Below are 18,903 nucleotides of genomic sequence, written 5' to 3' on the forward strand. Positions count from 1 at the left end.
GTGTCCTCTCCATAGCCTCTTTGATTTCATTCAGCTTTGCTGATGAAACTAGGAGATTGAATCCATTAACATGCTGCATTATGTCCTGATTCTGGGTACACATGTCCTGCCTAGGGTATCAGCTAACACCAGTAATCATCTTGATCTCTACCTGGTAGCGTTGGAAGCACATCACATGTGCTGCAATCTCTTTGGAGCACTACGAAGGGGCTTTGCCGTGATTGTCTCGAGGGGCATGTGGTCAGATGGCACTAATACAGAGTGGTCATAGGTGTACAGATGGCATGATTACTCTACTCCAAATACCTACCACAGCCAGAAGCTTTTTTTCTGTTTGGGCATACCCCTGTTCAGGGCTCTACTGACATAAGTGATCAGCTGCTCCTGCAAAAGAGCTGCAGTCAATCCTCTCTCTGATGCAGGACACTGGAGTGTCAGTAGCTCTTCTGGGTGGTATGTCGGGAAAGGGGAATCCGTTATAATGTTTCAATGTGTCAAATGCTTGCTGTTGGGAACCTGCCCAATCCCACTCAACATTTTTGCCTTGTGAGCTGATGTATGGGTTCTGCTACTGCAGCCAGGTGTGGACAGAACTTGGACAGAAAATGTATTGTTCCTGTAAAGTGCTGTACCTCTTTCACATCCACTGTAGATGGTATGTCTGACTGCCTTGATCTTGTTGGGATCTTCTTTCAGACCCTCTGCTGTGAGCAGATGTCCAAAGTATGTCCCCTCATGCTGTTTGAGTTTCATTTTTTCTGGGTTGAGTTTTATGGGGTTTTTTTCTGCATTGGTGTAGAAAAGCTTGTTGTTTTCCTCTGAGGCACCCATCACCTTTGAAAACATCTCATAGGTTTTTAAAATAATCTCCATAATCCATGGGACTCCACACTTTGCTTCTTGCGCTGCAGCTATAGAACTCTGACTCTGCACCCTGGTCAGATCCACGGCTTGTATGGCTATATTCCACAAAAGGTGTCTCTGGTGCTTCCATCCACCACTACCGACTTCAGTTGGTACCATCTGTTATTTTTCAGGTTAGTTACTATGAGGTCAGATTTTCCTACAGGCTGCACTATGCTCTTATTGTACATTATTAGATTGCACCTGCTCTTTGTAATGGGTGTGTTTTTTAGTCCAATTCACCCCAAGGAATCACATTGCAGTTGGCTCTGCTATCTAGCTGAAATTGCACATGATGTTTCCCTATTGCCATTGTATCTAGGTTGGTATGGTCTTTTGTTGCTTTCCTGTCCTGACAGCCTGAACCTGATATGCTTTCAGACTCAAGGAGTCTTGATGGCATCACCATTGTCTGATGTACCATCACCTTCTTGTACATGTCTGACCGAATCTTTCTGGGACCTTCTTCGGTTCTTGCACACACCACTAACAAGGATCAACTTAAAACATTCTTTGTAGTGCTGTCCTAATATGGGACACTTCTCCTTTACCTGCTCATGCTGTCTCCCGCAGGAAAAGCATCTCATTATGATTGTGGAACCCAAGCCACCTGCTCTCCTTTGCTGTTGTCTTACAGCATGTACTTTTGGGGGTATTGTGCCTGTTAGGGCTTTCATCCTTTCTCTTGTCTAAGCATCTGTCTAATGTGAAATTGCCTCCCTGGAACAGCCACTCCCACAGGTGGTAATCCCAAGTGCCGCAGACTAACCTGTCCGAATCAAGGAGTCTGTCAAGTCCTCAAAATTGCATGTAGCAGCCAGTGTGGGTCTATCCCCTCCCCTTTGGATTGGATTGGATTGCAGTACGGATCTCTCTGCCTTGTTCCTCGAGACAGTAAAATAATAATTTTATTTTCCTGTTGCCGTCATCGTCCTTCTGTGTGGCCATGTCTGTGTAAAGATGGAACTCCTTCATCCACTGGGGTCCACTGCTGGACTAGGTTTGTGTCTGCGAAATCCCAGACTCTGAGGGCCTTCAGACTGAGTGTCATGGCTCACGCTGCCAGCTGCTGCCCTGCAGAGAACTCACCACTCAGACACTGCTACCATATTTCATTGACAAGGAGTGTAGCTGAATGTAGATTAAGTTGAGCATGTCGTGGAACTTTATTAAACCTGTTCCCCTGGTGTCCCATGAATAATTATATTCCCCGGAAACATTGGCTTTCTGACTGTAGTTCCATCGATCATGAGGGCTTTCTATTGTTTCTAGCTATCACAACATAAAGGGGCATTTAATTGTTCTTTCTGTTTAGCCTGAAAGAAAGGTGCTTAGCACATCCATTGGCTTTAACCAGGGGTGTGAAAAAACACCCCCCTGAGCACAGCAAGTTACAGCGCTGTAAAGTGCCAGTGTAAACAGTGCCCCAGCACTGGGAGCGCGGCTCCCAGCGCTGTAAGCTAATCCCCACGGGGAGGTGGAGTACCTGCAGCGCTGAGAGAGCTCTCTCCCAGCGCTGGCGCCGCGACCACACTTGCACTTCAAAGCGCTGCCGCGGGAGTGCTCCCGCAGCAGCGCTATACAGCTGCAAGTGTAGCCATACCCCAGCTCTGTGATTGTCTATAGATCAAAGACCTGCTTGATAGTTGCCATTAACAATAGTGGAAAATGTTAGGCAACCTTAACTATAGGCATCTCTACTTCTCTATTTTCTTACTTGTGAGGGATTCCATACAGAAATACAGGGGTTGCAGCAAATTGTACTCTATTAAATCATTGCTCACTTTAGGAGGTTAATACACAGGTTTAACAGATAGCAGAATTTGGCTCAAGATCTCTCTAGACTGGAGAGAGAAGCAAGTGTGTATATATAATATTTCTAATCCCAGATATTCATTAATGGCTTGATTCTGCACCCCTGATGCAGCAAAACTGAGTTCAGTGGGAGTTTTATCTGCAAATAGCCTACAAGGTCAAGCCGGCAAAGTTAGGTCCCTTTATACCTCCCTTTCTGTTTTATTCATCCGCTTCTCATTCATGAACACTAAGAAGACATCAGCGATGTCTTCTTAGTGTTCATGAATGAGAGAAGGGAACCAATAATACAGGATCACACAGTTGTTACTTTATAGTTATGCTGCATGTTGTTAATGGCTGCCATTGAGCAGGTCTTTGATCTATAGACAATCACAGACTTGGTTAAAGCCAATGGTTGTGCTATGGAGTCTTCTTTCGGGCTAAATGGTAGGAGCATTAAATGTCCCTTTATGTAGTGATATCTGTAACAGGAAGTTACCCCACAATACACTGGGCCATAGGGCAAGGACAGATCAGAAGCTTAGCTATGTGAGCAGAGGGGTTCATTGATTACAAATGTAGGGGCCTGTGGATTGTTCTGGCAAGCCATGAGTGTGTCTGAAAGGCAGAAAGCCAGAAGGAATAAATCCAGCAAACAGTGAGAAAAGGAGTTGTGAGCATGGCCCTGAGAGGGAGCAGAGAGACAGAATTTCTTGGGGCACAGAACTGACTTGAGGGGCAGATCTGTGAGCAAGGAAACTGCCTGCTGTTGTTTGTTTCTACTGTGATCAAGGAAATAGGACTTTGTGTACTTTCTTTGTAAATAATCAGGACTCCACCAAAGAATATACCTGACTCGATCATCAATTTCTTCTCCCAATGGAAACAATTCTGCAAGGCCTCAAATGTTGGCCTTGCTCGGGCCAAATGGACAACAGTATGTATATGGGAGATTTCCAGGACTGCTCTCAGGTAGAACATTCTTACTCAGTAAGCCTTAAAGTGACCTAGGCTGTCTCTACACTGTGCACCTTACAGTGGCACAGCGCTGCTGCTATAGCGCAGGCGCTTGTTGGCAGGAGCGAGCTCGCCTGCCGACAAAATAAAACCACCCCCAACAAGGAGTGGCAACTTTGTCAGCGGGAGAGCAGGGCCACACAGAGGATTCAGGGGGCCTGGGGCACTGAAGGGCCCCCCTCCGCTGAAATGCCAGCCAAAGACCCGGACTGCCGCCGGGCCAAGGCTCGTGGGGCACCTGTGGGGCCTGAGGCCTGGGGCAAATTGCCCCACGTGCCCCCCCCCCCGGGCGGCCCTGCGGGAAAGTGTCTCCCGCTGACAAAGTGCTGTTCACACCATGCTTTTTGTCGGTAAAACTTTTGTTGGTCAGGGGTGTGGGTTTTTTTCATACCCCTGATCAACAAAAGTTTCACAGATGAAAGTGCAGTGTAGACATAGTCTTAGTTGTAGGGAAATGCAATTCCATTGTGATTTGAACTGTGCCTAAATGTCTGTACTCCCGAGTTTAATTTGTGCAAACTTTAATACCTTAATGGCTTGTTGTATGGAGATATTTCTTGTTTTTAAAACAATATACTAAACCATTCTGACTTCTCCAGGCAGGATCAGTTTAAAGCTTTGATTACCTAAACTTTAAATCCTTAATCTGTGTTTGTGAAAAGGTGGGGAAGTGGGGGGAGGGGAGGAAGAGGGTTAGAGCAGAGAGGGCAGGTTTTGCTCTGTGTCCGGTCAAATATTTAATAACAAAAACAATAGATTTTCTGTGTCACAGATGCACACAAATTTGCTTGCAATAAAAACAAATCAGTGTGTTCATGTGATTGGTACATGCATGTGTGTGCGTACGCGCAAGTCTCTGTAAAACTCTGAACAAGTGCTCGTACTCCTCAGTCCTTGCCCCTTTTACCCACTACAGCTATTTGCGAGTAAATCATGGCTGTCAGTATGGTAGCAGCTTGATTAAAGTTCAGGGGTTTAATAGATCATTTAAAAAACCCCAAATTACTCCCACTCCCTAGTCGATCCACCTGGACCCTTGCCCTAGGTGCATGGCAGTTTTCAACCAGCACTGGAGAAGCCAAGTCTGGGCCTGAGGTTCCTGCTTATTCCCTCAGGATCCCTTGCTGCAGACCTAGACCAACATTCTCAGCTGTATTTAATCTGCTCTGAGACAAGCTGGCTATGAGAAAATGCAAAGGGAAAGGAACATAAGCAAAGACATGGAAAAACTTGGACAGTTGGCCTGCTTTGTTCACTTGGTAAACTGGAGGCTGGCCAGCAACAGCGGCGCTCCCCTGGCAATACAAGTCTGTTCCAATTAATCGTGTTTAACCATTCTAATCACACTTTAGCACATTAATCCTATTTTCAATCCAAAACACATCTGAAAGAGCGGCATGTGGGCCTTTTTATAGCAACCGCAAATCAGATGTAACTGAGAGACATAGGGCCCTAGTTTACTCTGCACTTTCACTGAACTTAAACTTAATAAAATATGTGACTGAGTTGTGGTTGGATTTACTGCATGATGTTGTTGCTTCCACATATAAATAGATCCCTTAAGTAACTTAAAAACCTGTCAGAAAGAGCAGTGAAAATTTGATTATAAGGTAACCAGTGTGTGTGTTTTCTAACAATGACATTGTTCCTCTGGTCAGTGGTACTGAGAGATCTTTTAAAATTTAATCTGTTTATGGATATAAATGATGCTGCACTTGGAATTGCAAGGCTCCGTTTTGCCTCTGAACCAATAAAGAATTTAATGATTTGTTTTAACCTTAAAAACATGATATAATAGTCATCTTCAATCCCTAATGTGCTTTCTCCTGCCATTTAACATGATGGTTTTAACACAAGCTTTCAAGCCTATGTATCTACCATTTGCGAGTGATGATTTTTTTTGTCCAAATGATCAGACTTAATTGCTTTACTATACACATTGTTTCTATATTAATAACCATAAGTTTTCTCTTCAGTGGGAGATAACCTTACTAGTGGATGGCTCCATAATACAATGTTTTGTTCTGTTCCATGGTATTACTATAAAATTAATGACAGCAATAACCAAAAAACTTCCTCAAGTTCTTTAGTGCCTGAAACTTAATATTTTTAATGCAAATTCAAAAGAGGTGCAATGAAATGTAAATAATGTAGAGCAGTAAGCTAAGTGCACGAGTCTTTAATTTAGATTTGGAGTGGAAATGAAGTTATCAATTCATGCTCAATGAAATATGTAACAGTTCATACTATGGTAAGGAAATGTTAAAAAAAATCTTGGACAGTTACCAGAATTACAGCTCTGTGTTTGGTTTTCTAAGTAAACACTTCTAGCTTTTTATGCTACAAATAACAATCTGGACAGATGCATTAGGGGAACCTAAATGCAAACTAGAAATGAGTTTATCCAGGTAAGTAAGGTTTTATTAAACAATTTAATTCATTCCAGTTCTTTTGGAAGAAATTTCAGGTTATGGTTAATGTAGTGTATCAGACAGAAATAGCATTCACAGAACCACCTGCATTTAATATACAACTGTCAGAAATCTCTACTCACTACCACTTACTCAGTAAGAAATATGCAACAATTTGATCAACCCAGAACTTTTAAATATAAAATAAAAATGAATATTGAATACAATGCAAATTAAAAACTCAGAATGGGAAGGTGTTTGCTTTTCAGTATAATGTGTGTATTTTTCTGAGTTTAGTTAATTAATTGTAGTTTTGGCCTCTTCTGGATTTGGTAGGCATTGGAAATACTATCTATTGGGGTTGTAAGCAGATAAAGAATTAAGGTAATACATTCAAGGTAAGTCCTTGTAAATAAGCTTTTTCAAACCCCATGAAATGGGCAATAAAATAAGACCGTGACAATGATACCAAAACCAAAAAGCTTGAACTAAAAATATCGACTGATGCGTGAAATATTTCAAAATTCGACGATCCTTTAATGAGAACAACTGATCTGGTGGGTATGTCTAATATTTTACAAAATCACTCTGCCAGTATAACAAATTGTGAGAAGACAGAATAGCCATAAGAACTAGAGCACAAGAGTGTGGTTTTGGAGGTCTGTGTTCTGCTCCCATCTCTGACAGTGATTCATGGTATAACCTGGAAAAGTCTTAACCTTTCTGTGCCTAATTTTCCCTCCTGTAAAATGGGGAAGATCCTTATTTCAGAGGTATATTGTGAGGATTAATTCATTTATGCATGTACTTGAGATCACTGCTTGGCATATGCTTCAGGAATGCAAAGATACCATACTGTAGCCAGGAGTTTTGCCATTGACTTTGATGGGGTCAGGATTCACCTGTTGGTTCAAAACCTAATAAAGGCCCCGGTTCAGAAAAGCACTTTAACACATGCCTGTGCGCTCTGCTGAATCAGGGCCTATGTTAAAAATGAAGTGGTGTCTGACGGGCCTATTCCCTGGTGAACATTTATCCATTTTAGAGAGCCCGAGGATAATTTTGGCATAATTCAGCATGATTATTCCTGCATATGCTCAAGAGATGCTCAACAATGGAATAGCAGATCTTGACCAAAGTTTGTTGACAGGGTACTGTTGAGGGGGAACTGCCACAGCTTCTCACCCCATGATGTCTGGATCTAGCCAGTACTGTTAATTCCTCACCTTCACAGGTACAAATTAATCCACAATTGTCTTAAAAGCAATTGAAACCATGCACAGATCAATAGCTGGCACGTTCTCTCTGATCTGAAGATGGATTTTTTTTTCCTCATAATTTCTTCTCCCTTATTTTTCCCACCAATCCTCAAAGGTAGGCTCTCCATCTCTTAGTCACTTGAAAGCAGAATCATCCCCACCAATCACCATTAATAGAACTTAAATCACACCATCTGCAAAAACTTTCCAAAATAGTTTTTCCAAAGCTGTGAAAATACTTGCTTACTCTAGACTAGATTTTGACACCCTCACTGATGCTGAGTAGCATCCTACTCCATAAGGGTGTCAGAATCTGGCCCTATCTAAGTGTTCTGGTATTACAGCAAACCATTTTCCCGAGTAAAAGGTTAAGAAATTAGAATACAGTCAAGCTTTAAAAGGGAAAATGTGGATCGATTTCGTAACTGCTATGAATATTATTTTAACTTTCAACCCAAAGAAAAATGCTGAGTAGAGTCAGATTAATGAATATAATAATTCTGAAAAATAGAAATGATAAAGTAAGAAACAAATGTGTAGGTTCAAAGGCCAGATTCCTTATTTATTTACACCAGTGCAAATTTGGAGTAATTCCAATGGGCCAATTTGGATCTCAGTTACACTGGTATAAATCCTAGAGTAACTTAATTGATTTCAGAGTAGCCTGAGGAGCTAATCCAGATTTACACCAGTGTAGTCAAGATCAGAGACTAGTCCAAAAGAATCATTTAAGAAATCTCTTGTAATGCTAATTTTAATTCATATTCAGTTGGTCTCTGACCTCATCCACTCATTTCAAAATAGCAATAGATGAAGATGCATCTTACAGTGTAAAAGTTGCTATGGAAGCTTCATAATTTCTTTTCAGGGAGTGTGTAATCCTTTTGTCCTAGATTCTTTAAGAAGGAATTCCCTTTCAGAAAGAATCATCTTATCTTTGTCCTGAGATAAAATTGCTGCATCCAAGCTCATTTCTTTTCTGCACTATATAAACACTTTTGAACATCTATAACCTCCTGGAATCATTTGGAAACTCCCATTTACATATGATCAGATATTCCAGAGGTGAACAAAGGGAATACCATGCAATAATTCTTTTTTGTAGATGGGAAGTCCTCCTCTGAAGCTTTATTTTCTTCTTGTTGAATATACAATTCTGAACGATCCTGTCATTATATTAATATTAACAATTTGTATTGCAGTAGCACCTAGAGGCCTTGATCAGGGATTGGAGCTACACTGTGTTAGGCACTGTAGACACATATGATGAAAAGATGGTCCCTGCTCCTGAAATTCTTACAACACTAACACTAATGTATACTTGTCATTTATCAATATGCATCTGTGTTAGAGATGGGTCTAACCTATGATGAGAGTGGTTCTGGCTTTGAATGTGAATCCAAACATCCCCAAAGTGCTGATGGGCCAGAACATAGTGCCTGATGGGTTTTTCATCTAAGGTTTCTGGCCTATGTCTTGTTTATACAGTACCATCAATACACATAATGACACTTAGAAAAAGATATAGGCCCCAGCTCTGACCTGTGTCTCAGCTCAGCTAAGTTCTGCTCCCAAGTGGCCGGGAGATAGAAAATTCACCTGGTAGACATGAGATTGCTCAACATCCTGTGCTTCAGAGCAAGGTATTCCAAAATGTGGCTGCTAAAAGTTTCCTTCCTGGTCCTTTGATCTGACTGTGCCAGAACCCTCTATAAATCCCTCCACTGTCTTCCCTTTATTAGTGCATCAAATTTAAACTTCTGAATAGCAATCTTCGCTTTGAAAACCCTTCATAACTCTGTCCCTACCTATGCTGTAGACCTGATCTCCTATCATGTTGCTGCATTAGCCATGCCAGTCACCATTTGTTTCCTTCTCAAATCTGCATCTCCATCTATTTTTCCAAGCTACCCTCGATACAAAGAATGCCCTCCTCAAACCAGCTTGATTAACTACAATCCCCTCCTCATCCAAGTTCCGCCTAACACCCTTGTACCACCACTACTTCCATGATGCCAACAAGAAGTGAACTTTATAAAGCCACAATCCTCTCTAGTTTTCCCAAAGTTCCCTGCCTTCTTCTAGTTAATAGGGTGGCTTTGGGACACTATTTTTTGTGTACTGTTCAGCATCAAGAGCATTGTCAGTGCTGCTAAACAGTACATTACGGTAATAAAGGTACAGGTGCATTACAGGAGGGTTTCACTAGCCAGTGGTGCAATGCTGCATAGAAGCAGTAGGGAAGGGAAGAAATCCTAATGCTACTGGTGAAACTGTTTATGCCCAGAATCCTGAGATTTGATTGCCTTTATTTTAGCCTGCATACAGACAAATGATATTTTTTTGTAGCAGAGCTGGTTGGAAAACAACTTATTTCAAAACTTTTCATGAAGAACCTTATTTTCTGCAGGTTTCACAAAGGAAAGTGATATTTCTGTAACTTTTCATGAAAATTTGTAGTGACATTTTTGTTTTTTAAATTTTTTTTATGTTTTTTACCCTTTCTCTACCCCCTCCCCATCTTTTCTCTTTACTCTCTTTTTGCTATTTTGCCACTGGGGATTGGGAAAGGGAGGAGGAAAGGAAAAAACAAAAACTCAGCATAATTGTTTTCCTTTCGTTTAAAAAAAAAAGATATTTTTAACAAATGAACATTTTTGAAAAAGGACCATTTTCCAATTATAAGGTTAATTTTGTAAAATTTCAACCAGTTCTAGTGGTTAGATATGTCCTTGCACAATACTGTTATCCAACCACTTGCCTTATGTGGACACATTGCAATGCCTGTTACCCTGACTAAGCAGGTCCAGGTGTACGTTAAGCGCTCCTTAGGGTAGGAAAAGCTCTTGGCTGGGTCAAGGTTAGTTAACGCACCCTGACCTAATCTCTGTGTGTGTGTGTGTGTACACACATATAACCTTTAAAGTTTAATGAATTCTCTGGAGTGCATGCATATGAGATAAATTGAGGCCCATGTGAGCTGTGGGTTCTTATTGGCTAGAAGAACCTGGGAACAGTCTGAGATGGTACATTGTTGCAAGTAAATTCTAATACAGGGTGGAACCTTAGTCTAGACACATAGCTAGGAAGAAGAGCAGTGTGAGGGTTGATTTTGGGCAGATGGAGCATTCTCTGGAACTTGGGTAAATTGCTCCTTACTCTGCTCTCAGTTATGTTCAGTGAAAGTGGAGCATTTTGTGTACATCATCCAAACATGTGCTTTGTGAGGGTTCAGTACACAACACTGGTCATAACATTTTCTGGCCTGGGAATCCCCGGAAGAGGGGAATTGAGTGTGGAGCTGTGCTAAGAACAGAGCAGTAACCCCATGCCTGTGTATGACTGGGGGACAACAGTTCTGTTTCATGGCAAGCTCTGAGAGTGTATGTAGCCTGCTGGGTGGAGCACTGGCCTGGAAGACACAGGTTTTAGTCCTGGCACTACCTGAGTCAGATCAGAGTTCTTCATCCCAGATCATTCTGAATCTATAAGAGCAGAGACTTAAACCGGAGTCTTCCGGACTAGCACCCTAACCACCAGTCTCTGGACTGTGAGAGTCAGTCTTGCTCTCTCCAAAAACACGTCAGTGAAGACTTTGTCAAAACTGAGACATCTTGGCTTCAACAAAACAGCATATTTTGATGAAATCTAATTGAGTTGAAAATATTCGGACTCATTCTAGTGTGGATTTACTTCAAGACTCTACATCGGGGTGGGCAAACTTTTTGGCCCAAGGGCCACATTGGGGTTGCAAAACTGTATGGAGGGCCAGGTAGGGAAGGCTGTGCCTCTCAAAACAGCCTGGCCCCCGCCCGCTATCCTACCCCTCCCACTTCCCACCTACTGACTGCCCCCCTCAGAACCCCGACCCATCCAACCCCCCTCGCTCCTTGTCCCCTGACGGCCCCTGTCCCTAACCACTCCCTCCCAGGACCCCCGCCCCTAACCATCCCCTGGACCCTACCGCCTATCCAACACCCTGCTCCCAGTCCTCTGACTACCCTGATCCCTATCCACACCCCCACCAATGACAGGCCCCTCGGGACCCCACGCCTATCCAACCCCCCCATTCCCCTCCCCTAACTCCTATCCACATCCCCGCCCCCTGAGACTCCCACACTTATCCACCCCCCCATGTTCCCTGTCCCCTGACCACCCCTCAGAACCTCCACCCCATCCAACCACCCCATGTTCCCTGTCCCCTGACTGCTCCCTGGGATCCCCCAGCCGTGGCCCCCTTACCATGCCGCTCAGAGCAGCATGTCTGGCAGCCGCGCTGTCCAGCCAGAGCCAGACACACTACCACGCTGCTTGGCAAGATCGTGCAACCCCCGCCGCCCAGAGCACTGCCTGCGCGGTGGCGTGGCCATGGGGGAGGGGGGATAGCGAGGGAGGGGCCGGGAGCTCAAGGGCCGAGCAGGACAATCTCATGGGCCAGATGTGTCCCGCGGGGCTGTAGTTTGCCCACCTCTGCTCTACATACTGTGCTATCTGGTCTAAGTGATCAGTTTCATTAAGTGATTCCCTTATTTTCTAAAGCTAGGGGATAAGCTTTGTAGGAGCCAACTAAATGGCAGACTTTGGTTCAGACCCATCTTTAATTAAACAATACATTGTATTACATCCAGCCATCTGTCCATCTTAAGGGCCCATGCATTTGATGGCAAGGCTATCTGTTTGGGACTGAGAGGGAGAAGACCCTATGCATTGCTACACCAGTATAAAGAAGAATTTCTACTTCAGTTCTTGTTTTGCTCCTAACAGTTGTGAGCCCGTGGGATGTAAGCAGCTGATTTAAAATGTTATTCACACTCCTTCCAACACTGCAGCACTCCCCCCAAACATGTGTCCCTAGAGAGCTGTAAGGGCAGCCACATGCCCTCTCCTAAACTGCTTCCAAACTACATTTTTAACAAAGCTGCAGCAAGCTTTTAACCCTGAATAAGCCTGGGAAACAAGGCTCCCGCAAGTCTTGGATACCTCTCACTATTGACTTCTGGAGCAAGGTATCAGTAGTAACAAGCCAAACCAAATCTGATGCCCACATGTGCTTCGTCCCTTCCCCACCACTGTCCAATCTCCACACAAACATGCACTGGGATAAGGAGGCTCATGGGAGAAGCTTTTTAAAAGTGTGAGAGAGGGAAGTAGGGTGACCAGATGTCCCGATTTTATAGGGACAGTCCTGATTTTTTGGGTCTTTTTCTTATATAGGCTCCTATTACACCCCACCCCCGTCTCGATTTTTCACACTTGCTATCTGGTCACCCTAGAGAGAAGGCACAGAGCTTGCTCACCAAGTAGCAAAGGTGCTGGAATAATTTGTATAGTGGGGGTGCTGAAAGCCATTAGACAAAACTATAAACCCTGTAAATGATGGAAACCACTTAAAACCAGGGGGTGCTGCTGCACCCCCAGCACCCCTAGTTCCAGCACCTATGCCAGGTAGGTTTGTTTGCATTTGACAAATTCTAGTTGTCATCTGAAAACCAGACCCTCTCTTCTGAAACCCCTTTAATTCCAGGGCTGGGTAGGAAGGTTTTGAGTCAAGCACCTGTGGTTTCAGTTCAGAGTTGTGTCCAAAACTGAAATGCACCTTTTTTACTTAGTTCCATTTAAGAACAGGGCCAAAATCTTAAGATTTCTGCCATCTTGAGTGAAACTCATGAGAACTGTTCATAAGATTTCAGTGCTGTTAAAAGCAACCCCTTGGCACTGCCTCAGCCTGAAACCCCTATGACAAAACCTAATCATGATCTGATTGGGGCCTCTTCCCCCATCCTGTCACTGGGCTGGGGTGAGCTAATTTGTGTCAAAGAGATCCCACTCCAAACCTCCCCCTGAAAATGAGATTTTTCAAGGTTTGAAAACTTTTCTGCAATTCTTTCCACCTCACTTTTCATTCTTTGTGCTGCGCTGCACTTCCAGGTTTTAGCTGGGACAGGGTGCAGAAGTGCAGCTAGGGCAAGAGGAGGGGCCTGTTGTATTAATGTAGATGGCATAAATGGGCCCCCAAAAATCAAAAGTATTAACAAGACCCACTTACTGTTCAACACTAAACACTTTTAAACGAGGTTCTGGTGTTGATAATACAGAGACTGCTTAGTACCATGGCAAACACACCACTAAAAATCTTTTTTTACCTTTTATTAGAGATACAGACAAGAAGGAGAAACAGTTGAAGCATCTGAAAGTATTAGATTTTCATTGTAACAACACCCCTTGTTCCCTTTAGCTGGATGGTCTTCAGAAGGGAAAACCCCTTGTTTGACAGTCTTTTAGATCAGGAGTTCTCAGGACAAATTTTTTGGTGGCCTCAGAGCACGGCTACCAATTCTTGCTGGTGGCTGATTTCACACTTTTTCCTAAAATACTTAATTAGCTCTAGGAAAAACAAATAAATGTGCACATATACACATACAAATCATTGTAATTTATTTATTGCTAGCTAGTAAGTCTGCTGTGAAAAGTGATACCTGTATGTTTATTAATATTACTTTTCACAGACTTACTCAGCCCTGGCAAGCCTTGGGACAAATTAAGCCCTGGATGGGGAGCCAGAGGAGGCAGTGGGGAGCTTGAGCTTGAAGCTCCACCACCAGATTGCACAGACCCACCTGGCCACACCTCTGCCTAGGAGCCAAGGGACATGTCACCATTTCTTGGAAGCCCCCCGAGGTAAGTGCCACCCGGAGCCCGCACCTCTCACCCTTTCCCACACCTAAACTCCCTCCCAGAGCCCACACCCCAACTCCCTGCCCCAGCCCAGAGCCCACACCTGAACCCCTCATTTCTGGCCCCACCCCAGTGCCCATACTCCCAGCCTAGAGCCCACACCCCCTCTCATACCCCAGACCAGAGCCACCTCCCACACTCTGAAACCCTTGGCTCCACCCCCTAGCCCAAAGCCCCCTCTTACACCCAAACCCCTCATCCTCCTGTACCCTGAACCCCTCATTTATGGCCCCAGCCCAGAGCCCACACCCCCTGCCCCAGCCCAGTGAAAATGAGTGAGGGTGGGAGACAGTGAGTGATAGAGGGACGGGGGATGGAGTGAGTGGGGGTGGGGTCCAGGGGAAGGGGCAGGGCAGGGGTTGGGGAAAGGGTGTTTGGTTTTGCGTGATTAGAAAGTTGGCAATCCTAGTGATGGGTGGAATACCCGGTCCTCTCATTATTTTTTCAAGATAATGCCACAAGATTAATCTAATAGAGTTTACTTTCCTGTGGGTTTCACCATAGAAAAAGATGATAGACAACAGCAATGTGCAGGAACAGCCCTTTCTGTAGGCATATCCTCCTGTAGTTCTTCCCTGGTACCTATTAACTGTTCTTTAGAGGAACTTTTTTCTCAGCATGCCCTTCTAGCCCTTTAAATTTAGCAGAGATAAGCAGCTGTAGCCCCAAGGTAGCCATTTTGCAGCTGGCTTATTGCTGTATCTTCCATAGCTGGTAAGTGCTGTTCATAACTCGTGTTATGTTTTCCTTTGCTTTTCCCCTCTCTTATTTCTAAAGAGATTTTTATATGCCCACAATTGTCCTCCTCCTCTCTTTATGTTCCTAATTCCTTCGGTTTGTTCTCACAAATTCTGCTCTTCTCCTCACATGTGAATGAATCAGTTTAGTGGGTTGCTGCTTTTATCCATGAGTCATAGGTGGAAGATTGAGGGGAATTAATAAAGAAACCAGGCAGCAGGTTTAGCAGGGTGACCCAGGCAGCATACACTGGCTTCTCAGATTCAGAATGTGTACAGTACTTGTGTAGGAAAATATATATTGTGGTGTATCTAGGTCTGAAACTGAGATGGCCTTGTTTTCTGTGCATAACAGCTTTCAGTATGTCTGTCTGTCTAAAGGGACAGAGGTCATTATGTTTTCCCAGTGTGGTGCTGTCGGTTATTGAGGGGAGACGCTATGCTCTCACATAAACCATATTTTGGTTCTCATCTCCTTATTATAATATTTAAGTCATCTTAGACTGAAAGTTACACTTCTTACAAACACAAAGAGCAACCTTCATGCCCTTCGTGTGAATTATTTTTAAAGCTTTTTTCTATTTTAGATTTTCTTTCTCTTTTATTCATTGGCATTTTTCTACCTAATTCTTCATCTTTTTACATTCCTAAAGAAAAATTACCTCACATCTTTGTTTCCTATGCTACCAGCTAGTTGCTTCTGAAATGGGAACACCAGCAAAGGTGACTGTTACTACTTTTCAGATTACATAAGGATACTCCTCAGTCAGCTGTTGGCCCTATGTCTTTGTTTGGCGAAGCCCTTTTTGGTTTCACTGTGTAAATCTGCACTCACCCAAAACCTGCTCTTATGCTGTTATGTGTTCATATAAAAATGATATTTTTGTTATGAATGAAGCATAGATGTTGCAAAAAAGTTTTAAAAAATAACTATAGCCAAAAATGTTTTCCTCTTTTTCTGGGTTGTGCTGGTTATATGGTGTGTGGTTTACATCTTTCAACTCTTTAAATGATTGAACTAAACAGGAAAATATACATTGAATTTTAAATGTTCAATAGGGGAAGAAAAGATGGTCTTGAGTTTAAAGAGTGCCATGGGATCTGGGTTACTAACCTCTTCATACCTCCGTTGGCCCATCTGTAAAAGGCCAATAGTAATATCTGTCGCACAGAAGGTATTTTGAGGTTTAGTCCTCTTTTCGTTTGTAAATCGCCTTGAGATCCTCGGAGTGACATCCTGGAAGTGCAAAGTGTTGTTGTTAACTTTTCTTGGCTTTTGTAGCTCTTTTGAAGAGGTGGCTTTTGGCTGGTCTGAAAATTCTATGACTCCATAAAGGTGGTGGTGGTGAACCCGAAACGAATGTGTTCTACCATTAAGAAGGCTGTTGCAATGTCAAACTCTTTTTTTAATTTTAAATGCTTCCATGTCCTTCTTGGAAGAACAATTTTAGGAGCTGTATTGGCAGTAATGATGAAATAAAACACGTCATCACTTATTCAGGTTGGCATGGGTATGAGGATGCCTGCCCTTGGTATACAATGGCATCAATGTAGGCATTCAGTGCCTGTCACAGAAGCTCACATGCTGTTAACTATGTCAATGGGCAGTGTTTTGTGTGGCTGATAAGGTCGCAGCCAGTGGTTAAGATGTCTGTGGATCGGCAGACAAAAGGCATAGTGAATATACCATGGCTGTTCTCTTCTCTTCCGAGATAGGAAGGGATAACTTCTATACATCAGCATGCGGGGGAATGAAAGCAATAAATCAGTTGCTGAATGCAGGTCTCTGTGCTGCCATCCCCAAGCCCTTCTTACAGTCAGTGCAGAGGGGAAATCCATATGAGGAATATATAAGAAAATATAAAGGAGAAATATGTAAGGGGTTAAGTCCTGAAGGCCTTCTGTTTGTAGAACTCTTATTGACTTAAATTGGAGATTTGTGCATGGAGGAACTGAAGAATCGGGCCCCAGGATTGTGTGTATTAAGGGGAGAAAAAATAATTCATCTAAAAATAAAACTTACTGCAGGCTGATGAGATTCTATTACATCTGGATTGATTTTTCTCCTTAGCGAATAGGCCAACCCTGTACCACTAAGTCCTGGTCATGGCTGACTTGGACAAACCTAAAAACCTTTGACAGGGTTTGTATCTCTCTTTCTCTAAAATCATGACAAAAGGAAAATATTTATTACCAGGAAGGCTGCACCCCCAGGCCAGAACTAGTCATCTTTGATTTGACTTCTAACTGAGGTTGCTGAATTAAATGCAGTTTAGTTTTTATCTATTTGCATGGAAGGTTTCCAGATAAAACAACTGTTTTAGTGACCTTTGCACTTGTATCATGTTAATTAGGTTTGAAAACTCATATATTGTTTTCATAAGGCTATTACATTTTCTGTAATTCAATTAAGCAAAAAATAAGGATGCACGGCAATAATATTTATTATTAATACCAGATTCGAAAGGCTTACAACATGTGAAATTGAAGGTTAGGGCCTTGAAGACAGCCTCAACTTCAAAACAATGTCAAATAGCTCAGGCTTTCAGCAAGTCGTTACTATAGACCTTTAAAGAAAAGCATTGATAGAGTGAAAAATAGCCCCACTGAGCAAGATGGGCTTCTGGTTCCATTTGAAACTGGGTAGTTTCTGAGGCTCTTACTGCTGTGTTCTTATTCAGACAATAAAATTAACTGCAGAAAATCTCTAGGGATCTAATACTGTCCTGTGTAGCACAGGTGTGCTTGGGTCAGGGAAAGGGAGGGCTATGAAAATGGCCCAGGGGAACTTCTTTCTTTATCCATCGGCATACCAACTGAGAAATCGGTCAAGATTTCTGCCTAGCATACAAGAGACTATTATGTGGGGCACCAGCGAGGGTATCAAAGACCCCAAGATGATGTGATCTGTCATCTTGGGGACATGATCAGACCACCTCGCATGGATGCTACAGCATGCGTTATGGGGAGACAAGCTATTCCTTTCAAAGAAATCTCAACATGTGTCCTGATATCCTTAGGTTATCCTGCATTGTGCTGGCAAAACAGCAGTGGCAACTTGCTAGTGGCTGGTGTCACTCCTTCATCCCTTGTAAGAACAGCACCAGGTGCAAGATTTTGCCTTAGGGCTGCATTTAAAATGTGCTTTGATTAAAATAGGCTCTAGTTTTGTGTCATTCTGACTACACTAAGATCAGAGTTAGGATAGCTAATACTGCATTTGAAACCCAATGAGAGGTGCTGCTCTTGGTTGTGCTTTACAAATGTGGTTGAAGCTATAATATATGGAGATGTACCTATCTCATAGAACCAGAAGGGATCCTGACAGGTTATTGAGTCCAGCCCCCTGCCTTCACTAGCAGGACCAAGTACTGATTTTGCCCCAGATCCCTAAGTGGCCCCCTCAAGGATTGAACTCACAACTCTGGGTTTAGCAGGCCAATGCTCAAACCACTGAGCTATCCCTCCCCCTGCTAGCAAGCTTGCCACATGGTTTCAGTATCCCATGTGAACAGGGCTGTGATGTCAGACCTAGGGGCAGTGTGGCCATCATGCTAACAGAAACTCTGCTATAGGCTACTCATCTACCACGGTTTCAGAATGTGGTAGCAGCATGGTCTGTAATTGTGTTGGCTAGGAAACAAAAAAAAAAAGTTACCCAGTTTGCCCATTGTTAAGGTAAAGAGTTAAAATAAATAATCCTTCCAAGAAAATAATTGCAACATAGTTATTCCAGTTTTTGACCGTGTAATAAACAATGATTCTGAGGCAGCAAGGGCAGCTAATTGTGTCTTGGGTATACTACAGTAGAAGGGGATTCAACATGCTTTTCAAGCAGAACGTTCTGAAGCAGGTCTAGTGTATGCACATCAATCAGCCAGAACTAATCTAATGGTAAACATATACTGTAAAATCAGAACCACCACTTGGATCCTCTTAACTTTAATTAAAAACCTACGAGAGATTTTTAAACATTGAATGAGATTAATTATCAAACACACTTCATGTAACAATATTGTTTGTAATCTTGAGCCATGCCCTTTA

General features: G+C 42.9%; 1 long non-coding RNA gene across 1 annotated transcript in view; it reads left to right on the plus strand.

Annotated features, from left to right (window-relative positions):
• Nucleotides 1-18,903, plus strand: part of LOC120403012 — a 76,443-nt gene that overhangs the window by 25,930 nt on the left and 31,610 nt on the right. Inside the window, exon 2 of the long non-coding RNA XR_005597417.1 lies at nt 13,894-14,065. This is a non-coding gene — a long non-coding RNA (uncharacterized LOC120403012). The remainder of the gene's footprint in view (nt 1-13,893; nt 14,066-18,903) is intronic.

The sequence above is a fragment of the Mauremys reevesii genome, linkage group 4 (assembly GCF_016161935.1).
Source record: "Mauremys reevesii isolate NIE-2019 linkage group 4, ASM1616193v1, whole genome shotgun sequence".
Taxonomy (NCBI): domain Eukaryota; kingdom Metazoa; phylum Chordata; order Testudines; family Geoemydidae; genus Mauremys; species Mauremys reevesii.